At 33.0% G+C, this 11,347-nt stretch overlaps 1 long non-coding RNA gene and 1 pseudogene across 1 annotated transcript; one reads left to right on the top strand and one right to left on the bottom strand.

Moving 5' to 3' along the window:
* Positions 1-416: 416 nt before the first annotated feature.
* Positions 417-5,579, bottom strand: LOC128162354 (uncharacterized). Its single transcript, XR_008240640.1, has 2 exons — positions 4,607-5,579; positions 417-708 (listed from the first exon to the last, which is right to left on the bottom strand). It is a non-coding gene; the product is annotated as an uncharacterized LOC128162354 (long non-coding RNA).
* Positions 5,580-6,000: 421 nt separating this feature from the next.
* On the top strand, positions 6,001-10,925 carry LOC128162353 (fibrinogen-like protein 1; annotated as a pseudogene).
* The last annotated feature ends 422 nt before the right edge of the window (positions 10,926-11,347 follow it).

Here is an 11,347-nt window from a genome sequence, read left to right as displayed (position 1 = left end):
CAAAGATTTTCTTTATATATTCCTATGTAAAACTTGATCCCCCTCTTGTGGCCCCTCCCTACCCCCGGGGACCATGATTTGAACAAACTTGAATCTACACCACATGAGGATGCCTCCACACAAGTTTAATCTTTTCAGGCCGAATAGTTTTTGAGAAGAAGATTTTTGAAAAATACCAACAAATTTTCAATAATTCTCAATTATCTCTCCTTTAAAGAGGGCGTGGCCCTTCATTTGAACAAACTTGAATCCCCTTCACCTAGTGGTGCTTAGTGCCAAATGTGGTTGAAATCTGCCCAGTGGCTCTTGAGAAGAAGATGAAAATATGAAAAGTTTACAACAACGACGACAAATTGTGATCAGAAAAGCTCACTTGAGCCTTGGCTCAGGTGAGCTAAAAACAAAATAAAGGAAACATAATTGCATACTTTTATTGAAAAACAAATTTTCACAGCTAACAATTGTAAATTACTTTAAACAGCCATAATTTTGTTTGTTATAATTTCTTATCAAACACAAACCACAACAAGGCATGATGCTTTCTTAAAGTTCCATTACAGTAACTGTTCATGAATTATCCGATTTAATTTGAATTACTGGTAAATAGTCTGTAAAACACATTAAGGAATATGCATGTGGGTAGAGGTGACAGGTTAACCTCAAGAGCTGAAAAGAATCAACAGGTAAAAACCATGTGGCCACCAATATCTGAAATTAAAAAAATAAATAAGCTGTGTTAATACATGTACCAGTACTAATAATAGCTGTGTTTACATTAACATATGCATAGTATTTCTGAAAAAAAATACACTGACCATGCAGTGTAATTAGTATGACATATCCCGATACGTGACATTAGATGGCACAGGACAGTTTTTTGATACATTTCATTGTAGCGTGGGGACGTGTGTCTTCGGAACCCTCCTCAGTTCCCATTCAGCATAAATACCTTTAATTCACTCTTTATAAGGCCAATGACCAATTTCTGAAGAAAATTAATAGTCAAAACCTGTAAAATTTTCTACATACTGGTTTTTATGAGATTTTGACCCTATCATATTTTGCTAATTTTTCAGCTTTTAAGACCTCCCCCAGCCAATTCCCTGCAAAGGGTTGACCTTCTGTTCGATGTGCATGTTGCACCATCACATGTCAGAAACTTACCGGTGTATAGTTTATAATGTCCCATCCACCTACTTTTCGTGTAATTTACCCTTCCGTCTGTAACTTTCATTTTCAATGTCTAAAGTCAACACAACAGTCATAGCCGCAGGTTTCGCATTTTACTTCTGAATCTCATGTACCTAACATATTGGGCCTACATATTGCATATCAATTTCAACAATACACATCCCTCTAACTAATTCTAAATCATTAAAAATCATTTCATGAATTTTAGCAACACTCATAAGCCTTCAAGTACAGCAACTCTCAATTTTACAAAAATATTGACGGGAACTTTATCCGAAACTGTCCCTTGCTACCTTTAACTTACACTAACATTCTCTGAAAAGTCATCTTGTCTTAAACTTACAAAGCTTATGCTATTCTGAGAAAAAGTATACCTCAGTTTGCCAATTCCATTAAGGATTAAGAAAAATATGGCCATTTAAGTGAACCCAGCATTTCCACTTTCCTCTATTTAACACAGATTCATAGGGCTCTCCATAAATAAAGCATCTTTAGAGGTCAACTGTTGTTCAACCTCCCTAAATAAGAAACCTTATTCAAAACTACATACATATACATGATATTATCATGACAAAAGCATCACATCACTTAGAAATACCCTTACATGTATACCCTCCCCCTATTTTTTGATTTTCCTAAGAAGCATTAGTTTGAACACCTTAACCTAATATTATGAAACTTGTGGCAATTCTCTTGAGTCATTTCTCACACATATTTGAAAACAACCATCACTGATATTGAAAATTGATCTTTTCTTGATAAATGGATGAAATGTAACATTTTTTTTCACAAAAAGACATGCCGCCATACATGTGATTTCTTGTTTTCATGAAACAGTAAGCTTATAGTCATATTTAGTGAATATCTTATTTATTCTGGTTTCTAGTCTCCTTTTAACTTTGCTAAAATAGTGAGACCTACAAGTGTGATGTCTGCTCTTAATTAAAATGAAACTCAAACACAACCGGGTACCTGGGGAAGGATGAGAATTCCATGATAAATGTTCAAATTTTACATGTTTTCCTACATTTTTGATGCATATATACAATAAAAGGGTAAAAATATTTTGTTTCTTGATCATTTCGAGAGTAATTATTATAGCAGATGTTATTTCAAGGTCAAATGTACATTTACATATCCAACATGTAATGGTAATGGAGACAATTGGAAAGAGGGGGTGGCTTTTTGAATTCTGTAATTATATCTAAAATATCACTTTTGGATAGGAAGGAGCAGAAACTTGAGTTTTTTTTTACTCAAGTTGATAACTGCATTTGTCTACATGTGAATTTTATTTGAAAGAAAAATGTGCTGTTTTAAAAAAATTGAGTTATATAAGTCAGGTTGCTTAATGTTATTTCATGAAATCAGACAGCAAAATTGCTGCAAATTTATGAATAAATAATTCAATTGATCAAAACTCTTTTACAGTATTAATTCTTATCTCGGTAATTAACTTAAGCCTATTAATTGTCATCATGATAGGAAATACCTATACTTTCTAAGCCAATTTACTCTAGTGGTGGTCATTCTACACATTGATTTACCGGTACTTCCCTTGTATATTATAGCTAATAAATCATGTAATGACATATATAACTAACAAAATCATCCATTTTCCCAAAATAGACAACTTTTGGTACAAAATCCACTCAAAATTACAGTTAAATGAGAAATCTGAAATACCATGTAGTCTTGAAACTTACACTAACATTCTCTGAAAAGTCATCTTGTCTTAAACTTACAAAGCTTATGCTATTCTGAGAAAAAGTATACCTCATTTTGCCAATTCCATTAAGGATTAAGAAAAATATGGCCATTTAAGTGAACCCAGCATTTCCACTTTCCTCTATTTAACACAGATTCATAAGGCTCTCCATAAATAAAGCATCGTTACCTAATCTTTTAGAGGTCAACTGTTGTTCAACCTCCCTAAATAAGAAACCTTATTCAAAACTACATACATATACATGATATTATCATGACAAAGGCATCACATCACTTAGAAATACCCTTACATGTATACCCTCCCCCTATTTTTTGATTTTCCTAAGAAGCATTTAAGTTTGAACACTTTAACCAAATACTATGAAATTTAAAATAAAATGCTTCTATTCTGATCAATTGAATTTTTAAGCAGCGTGAAATTAAAACCATAGCAATTGATACTTTAGTAAAAATCATGAAATTTTAACACGGTGGAATTAAAACGACCTACAGTATTTCATCCGAACAGCCTCGACATATAATTTTCTGCTATACCATTTTTTATTAAATGAATTCTACTAAGTTTTTTTTGGCAAATAAATTTAGCGAGGATTTTTTTCTCTTTCCTTATTAATGACAGGTTTTAAAAACAATATTATGTTTAGTATGTATAAAATTCCATAAACAATATTACAAAGCTTTGGATTTTAGTTGTACAATGAAAAAATGAGGGACTGCATGATAATACATGCTCATTTTGAAATTTAAAGCATTGTTGATTTCTTTTACTATAGAGATATGCACAAAATGATGTTGCTCTGTGATGCTTTGCCAAGATTAAAAGCATGAGAGAGAGAGAGAGAGAGAGAGAGAGAGAGAGAGAGAGAGAGAGAGATCTGAGGCACATGTAGTAAAAATTATTACATACATTTGTCTTACTGTAAAAACTGTTTACAATGTAGATGTGTTCTGCATGTAAAGTTTACCTAAAATGAATCAATAAAATTCAATATACCGGTATATAAAAGATAAACTAATCTCAAAGAATTTACAATGTTCTGTGAAATAATCAAATCTTGAGAAGAATGTTTTATAGATATCAGGGAACATTAACCTAAAATCTGAACTAAAAGTTCTTTTCATCTTGCACTCTGATTTACATGCTCTTTCACAGGCGATAATCATATATAACGGTGAGCCAGACAAAAGTTCTAATTTTAATTAGACTGAATATTTACCATGTCAAATATATTTATTTAATTAAGCACAAGCCTGTCTGAGTTCTTTAATTCATTAATTAAGTGGAGATAATATGGTAAAGATCTGCTATTTTCAAATATTTAGGGTAAAGTTATCATCATGCAAACATGCACTCTAATTACAACATTCTACTCTTGTGTGCCTTTGGACCCCCACCTCTTTTAATTGCACTGTTTTACAGTGTGTGGTGTGTTGTTCAATACAAAATAAGACATACATATACATAATAATAAATAGAAATTCAAACGAGTAGTGTGCAAAACATACACGTGAAAATACATTGGACAGATAATATCCCGAGATTTCTCTGACTCAAATGCCCGCTTTTATATTGTTACGCACGTCAAAAGCGGAGGTTAGAGTCAGAGGAATGTCGGATTAGATTGAAAAGTGCACAAACACTTTGAAAAGAAAAAGTCAATACGACATATCCTGTATTGAAACATACCTTTATAATCTGTCATGCGTTAGTTGAGCTGAAATTTCCACTATCGCCGTCTTGCAGGCCATTCTTCTGACACACCGCTATCAGCTGTTGTTCGCAGTCAAAACATGGCGAGTTGACATGGTGAATCGTACGATAATTATTTCGATTAAAACTAAGCAGACTAATAAAAACTAACAACGTAATTATCGACCGAATTAACGAAATTGTTTCAATAAACACTCTGATTAACTATATAAAAAAGGAGTTCGGTTTTATGACCTGTACGAAATCTTTTCAGCAGGAGTTACTTTAGGTGTGAATTTTGCACTATTTTTTAAACCAATAACGAGGAATCAACATTTCCGGAAAAATCAATATTTAAACCCCGATATCTCCGCAATGCAGTATCCGATTTTAAAACGAATTGAAGTTTTGTATTTAGCTTTGCAAACTAAATAGTATGCTTATAATTTTATGTTTTTTATAAAGTTTTATGATCAGTACGAATTGTTACAGTAGAAGTTACTTTCAGTGTGAATTTTGCACTATTTTTGAAACCAAGAACGCGGCATCAAAATTTCCGGGAAAATCAGTTTTTAAACCCCGATATCTCTGTAATGCATCCTCCAAATTTTAAACGGTTTTCAACATTAGACTCAGCTTAAAAAGCTCTACAAAATACGTATACGTTTTTTGTTTGATCAAAAAATTCATTTTTTCAAAAAATTTGATTCGCTTCCAGTTTCGACCGCAAGTGACAGATTTTTATTATATAGCTTCATTACAGAGGTAAATTGACCAAATCATAACCATTAAAAATTTCAAGCCTCTATCCTAAAGCGTTTTTGAGAAAAGTCCCGGACAAAATGACTTTTTTAAAATTTTAAAAATGACGTCACGCCAAAACGGAAGTGACGTTGTCTTTAAAACTTTAACATCTTTGAGGGACGATAACTTGCTAAAATCTCTGGAAGTTTTATTGAAATCAGTTGAAAACTTTTTGAGTTATGAAGCAAAAAAGGAGTCAGAAAAAAAAGAAAAAGTATAATAATAATAAAAAGAAACCGAAGAAAAACAAAAGGGTCTTCCGTTGGAAAACGGAAGACCCTAATAAAAAGAAACCGAAGAATAACAAGAGGGTCTTCCGTTGAAAACGGAAGACCCTAAAAAGAAACCGAAGAATAACAAGAGGGTCTTCCGTTGAAAACGGAAGACCCTAAAAAGAAACAATAGAATAACAAGAGGGTCTTCCGTTGGAAACGGAAGACCCTAATAAACCTTGTCAGATATAAAGTGTGGTCTCGCTAGGGTATCTTCAGTGACATGGTCTCACTTAGTTGATTTTCAAAGACATTGAAACAGCTATACCACACTAACATCAATTCTTTTTACAACACTTTATGGTTTTGTGACGTGATTTCAGTTTCAGAACATTGTAAGCGAATCTGGCGGATAACTTTGCGATGGGTAGACTGTTTGAATTTCTGATCTGGTCTTTATTGTTTCTATCAACAAAAGGACAGGCGTTGTATGATGATATGGGAGAAAGGAAGAGGTCTGTAAACTTGGCATTACTTTCCATGAGAACCGACCTACAACAATTTAGTCAAGGTATTGAAAGGATGGTGGTGAAGAAACTCGAGGGTATCGAAAACATCATCCAGGCAAAGATGGACCAAATAGGGACAAAGGACAACAAAAGTATTTCCACTATTCAGACCGAACACCGACTCCTGAGACAGGAAATGCGTGTACTAAGATATCTGAAAAATATTCAGTCGATTGAACAACATTGCTGGTTTCGACTATGCTGACATTTTGGACTATTTTCCAGATACCAGAGGGAGGGATGGTGTTTATAATATTATGGATTTAAATAAAACAAAGGCTGTGTACTGTGATATGACCACTGGCAATGGAGGATGGACGGTAATCTCTTTCTCTCTCTCTCTCTCTCTCTCTCTCTCTCTCTCTCTCTCTCTCTCTCTCTCAGAAAAGAAATAGCTTTTTTAAAGATAAATTCTTTTTAAGTCAGTTCGTAAATATCGTCATTGTTTATGCACAAAACATATATTCATATATGCTTTTGAAAAATGGATGTTTGTAATATGTTGTCTTAATTTGGAACAGGTGATTCAGCGAAGAGTGAATGGATCGGAAGACTTTGAACGTAACTGGACGGAATACAAGAACGGGTTTAGATCTGCTGATCACGAGTATTGGATAGGTAATTCTCTCTCTCTCTCTCTCTCTCTCTCTCTCTCTCTCTCTCTCTCTCTCTCTCTCTCTCATACTCAACACTCATACAAGCTGTTTTAAATTACATTTTAATAGAAAAAAAATACGAAATTACGTAGTCATTTCAAGAAGCTAAAAGTGATTCCACATGCCACGGTAAATATTTCGAAAATGCTGTCGTTGGAAAAGTTGTTCTTCATTATCTTATCAATCTAATTGTAATTTAATATTCTTTGGATATCGAAATTGCATAACATGAGAGTTAAAAGCTTCACATGAAAACCTGTATACCCGTTTTCATTTTGCAAACAGACAATAAGTCCCTCTGCATAATAGTGTTTTAAAGTCGAAATCAAGACTTTTCTTGTTTACATTGAAATCTACATATTTATCAAAAAAATCTTTTAGTGCCCAGTTCTTTTATCATTACTCGTTTTAGGATATGTCATGTTGTTATTAACAAATTAGGGAGCGGTTAATTTGATAAAGTTGAAGATTGTGTGGTTTTCTTTTATTTATTTAGCACAAGAAATAAAAACCCTATGTGTACCTAATGATACCCCATTTTATTACATACTTAGTAATAAATACAGGTTTTTTGCATATGTGATACAGATGACGTCACAAAATCAGTATCGGCCTCCGGGGCTGATACAGGTTATCAGCCCTCCAGGGCTGCTACGTATCCGTATCACACCCCTTGCGGAACTCCTCTGCCTTTTTTCGCTTCGGTATTTTTGCATGTTTACAGACGAAAAATAAAACATTTCAGTTACAGTCGACATTTTTAAGTGCAGTTGAAAATTTCAAATGCTAGCAAATGTTTTAAAGCAGTCAACTTTTAAAACCTGATGAAGTTCCGTTCTGTAGCTTCATGTTTGTTAAAACAAAAAGAACTAATATTTTTATTAAATACGTGTACATGTGCAGACTTTTTTCAAATGATATGAATAATCTAATTGTTCAAGTTGATGGGTTTTCTTTTTAAATTTATTACAAAGTATGTAATAAATATAATAATAGATACCCTTTTCCATATCACAGCTTGTATCAGCCCTCGACCAATATCAACCCTCGGGCCTTCGGCCCTCGGGCTGATATTGGAGTCTCGGGCTGATACAAGCTGTGATATGGAAAAGGGTATCTATTATTCTCTATGTATCTGTATTCCAAGATAGCACCTTCAAATAATCAGATGGTAGATTTTCATGACGCTTTTCTAATATGTATACTAAATTTGTTTTAAATTACTCATGGTTTAAAGTATAGAGTAGTTTTTACCAAAAAAATATATAAGGCGACGTCCTCAAGTTCTATTTTCAGTTTGTGTGTGATTATTACCAAGCTTAAACAATATAATGTGTGTAATTTACGTAAAATGTAAAAATGCACAATAAAATGCTTTCTTAGGTGAATTATGCGTGATATGAAAATAGCGATCACTGCAGATGAAGTTAACATAACCCAAGTCATTAGCTAGGTTATATTAATTGTTTCTGGAGTGTTTTATTGTTTGATATACATCTTTCTGTACACAAATCAATTAATTCCTTGCAAAGAGTAAGTAAAATTAATTAAATTATTTTTAATGTACATCAGTACGTTAGATAAAATGAATAGCTAAGTCGTTTAACATTGGGATTTGAGTCTGATGTCATTATCACCGTGGGAAATGTTCCTCTCCTTGCACATGTCACTGACGTTGAGTGTCTTTGATCTGGACACTTAATTGACTTTCGGTTTATCCAAGTAACTAGTTTATTGAAGTTACTTTTTGCTATTATTTTTCTATAATCTTTATTGTTAAAAACAATTGGTTATCTATATGTGATTGTTGGCCATGTTTAATTATTCGGTGTTTGGAGAACTACGGTCAATGCGCTCTTACCACCGACTCCGGACGTAACGGAATATTGCTATAAGTTTAATAAATTTTATAATACGGAATACGAAATGAGTAGTTTCCGTGAGTCACATGTTGAAAAATTGAATTTACTGGGTGGGTATGATTTTTAAATTTACAGTAAATTTTGTATATACACCCACCCAGTAACTAAAAATATACTCAATATACAATATAAAAAAAATATACAAAATGGCACTGATATCGTAATTGTTATCAATGATTGATCGATAAACTGGTAAGAAATGGATCGTGTAGATTTCAGCCCTGCCAGTTTCTAGAGAGCTATGAATCACGATCGTTTTTGTCAAGAAATAGTGGAAATTACTTGGTATATGCGAATACTAATAAATAAACGAAATTATATTGACAAAAACTAGCAAACACACATTTTCAATTACAATAAGTTATATGGTAACTGTATTGAAAGCACAATGATCGATAAGATATTTAAAATTATACAGCAAGCAAGGATCTAATGGGAGGGACCTAGGGTTAATAAGGTGCGGAACCAGCAAACTTACAAAACATATATATTCAACGTTTTAAACTCACAGTCATGGTATTTGATACTTGTGGTGAGCCATTCTTAAAGTCATGGAATGCTGAATAAAAACTCCCTTTTCCTTTTTTTACATTTAATAAACACATATAAATAAATCAACAATACAACACAATATTAGACTGAAAACAATATGCACGAATAGCCTACCACATTGTTAAAGTTAACTGACACACAACACATTCATATACATACACCTATGCTCACATTTAACACAATCTGACACCAAAACACACTCTCTTCTCTTACACTATATAAAATCCACCCATCTATAATCCCTATCACTTATTTCCCAACCCTAACTATACTAATCTTTATTCCCTGTACTATACTCTATCTCTATCTAACCCCTTCAAACCCTTTCTTCTCTCAATTCTCTCTTCTGCTCTCGTCAACTCGCCAACTGTCTTCTGCTTAACTTACTTCCTCTCTTTCTGTATTGACAAAATGTAACCACTCGGACAAAAACGGAAAATTGATTAAACATTAACAAAACACCTTGATCTGACAAAAACGGGGATACATTAACTTACTAGGAGATTAATCAAACTTATTAAAACATTAAAGTAAACATAAACATCTATGTCCATATTAGAAACAAACATGCAATTGTGATATACATGATATACATGTATTCACAACAATACTGACCATATACCTCCTCCCTATTCGGAAAAATTCTGGATTTTCGCATGAGCGGAATAAGACTCATGATAATTGATTAAAAAAAAGATAGAGATAAAAGTTCGACGGAGATAAGAAAATAATTATGTAATACACATTCATTTTTTTTTTAAAGGAAATGACATGCTACATAGATTGACATCACTGAAGCCCCAGGAACTGCGGGTAGATATGGAGCGATTCAACGGTGAAAAGGCCTATGCTGTTTACTCAAGTTTTTCTGTCGGGGACGAGGTCAGTTATTATCAGCTACATGTGAATGGATACAGTGGGAATGCAGGTAACAATTATACAGAGTGTCTATCGTTCAGAACTTTTATCATTTTCTGCACGTCGACAGATCAAGTAAAATATTATGAAATATATTGATAAGTATTTTTTTTTTCGATTCTATATATTAATCATTTTCTTTTAACCATTTAAAGTATCAAAATATAGTTATTGTTGGCAACTATTTTCATTTGAGATACATTTATAAGTATTATGATTACATCTTTTATATTTATTGTTCTATTGACATAATGCACACATCATAACCATTGTGATTGTAGGGAATAGCCTGGATTACCACAATAACATGAAGTTCTCAACTTCGGACCAGGATAATGACCTGGACAGATGTTCCTGTGCCGACGGGTACAGTTGTGGATGGTGGTTCAACAAGTGTTACAAAGCCAACCCTCATGGACCGTACACCGACTCTGAGAAAACTGGCTGGCATTACAATGTATGGTTTCACTGGAAAAGTTCGTATATATCCCTGAAAACAATACGGTTAATGATACGTCCTCGAGCCTGACTTCGAAATGTCACGTTGCCAAATGTAGCAGTTCTCTCTATGTGCATTTACTTTATTTACCTGCATGTTTATTGTCAACATTGAACTCCTTTAAACCATAATATGAATATATAAACTTCGGTTTATTTTTTATAATTATATATAATTAGATTGATTTATATTTTGCTTTGTTTTATAATTATTATGATAAACTAGACTCTTGTTGCTATAGCAACAAAAAGGTCTTCCGTTCCTTATGTATTAATTTTTTTTAAAAATGCATTCCTCTTGTAAAAAGAAAATGGATAATATTATATGAAGGATTTTTGCAATAATTTTTTCTATGCAAAACAAAAGAAAATGACAAAAAGTCAATTTAAGAGTACTTCTTGTGACGAACGGAAGTTTTGCCGGATAAAACATAACATGATCAATTTTCTTCATACATTATTTTGTCTTTCCTCAAAGTTTGGTTGTTCAGTTTTTTGTCAGTTTTGAGATCGCATTGAGAAAAGGTTTCTTTTGGGTCTCAGGACTGGAAGCGGACAAACAGAAGTGAAGAAATACGTTTAAAGCGGTATTATTAGTACATTTATC

Source organism: Crassostrea angulata, chromosome 9, assembly GCF_025612915.1.
Source record: "Crassostrea angulata isolate pt1a10 chromosome 9, ASM2561291v2, whole genome shotgun sequence".
Taxonomy (NCBI): domain Eukaryota; kingdom Metazoa; phylum Mollusca; class Bivalvia; order Ostreida; family Ostreidae; genus Magallana; species Magallana angulata.
The sequence above is the reverse complement of the archived record's forward strand: the minus strand, read 5'-3'. Positions and strand labels throughout refer to the sequence as shown.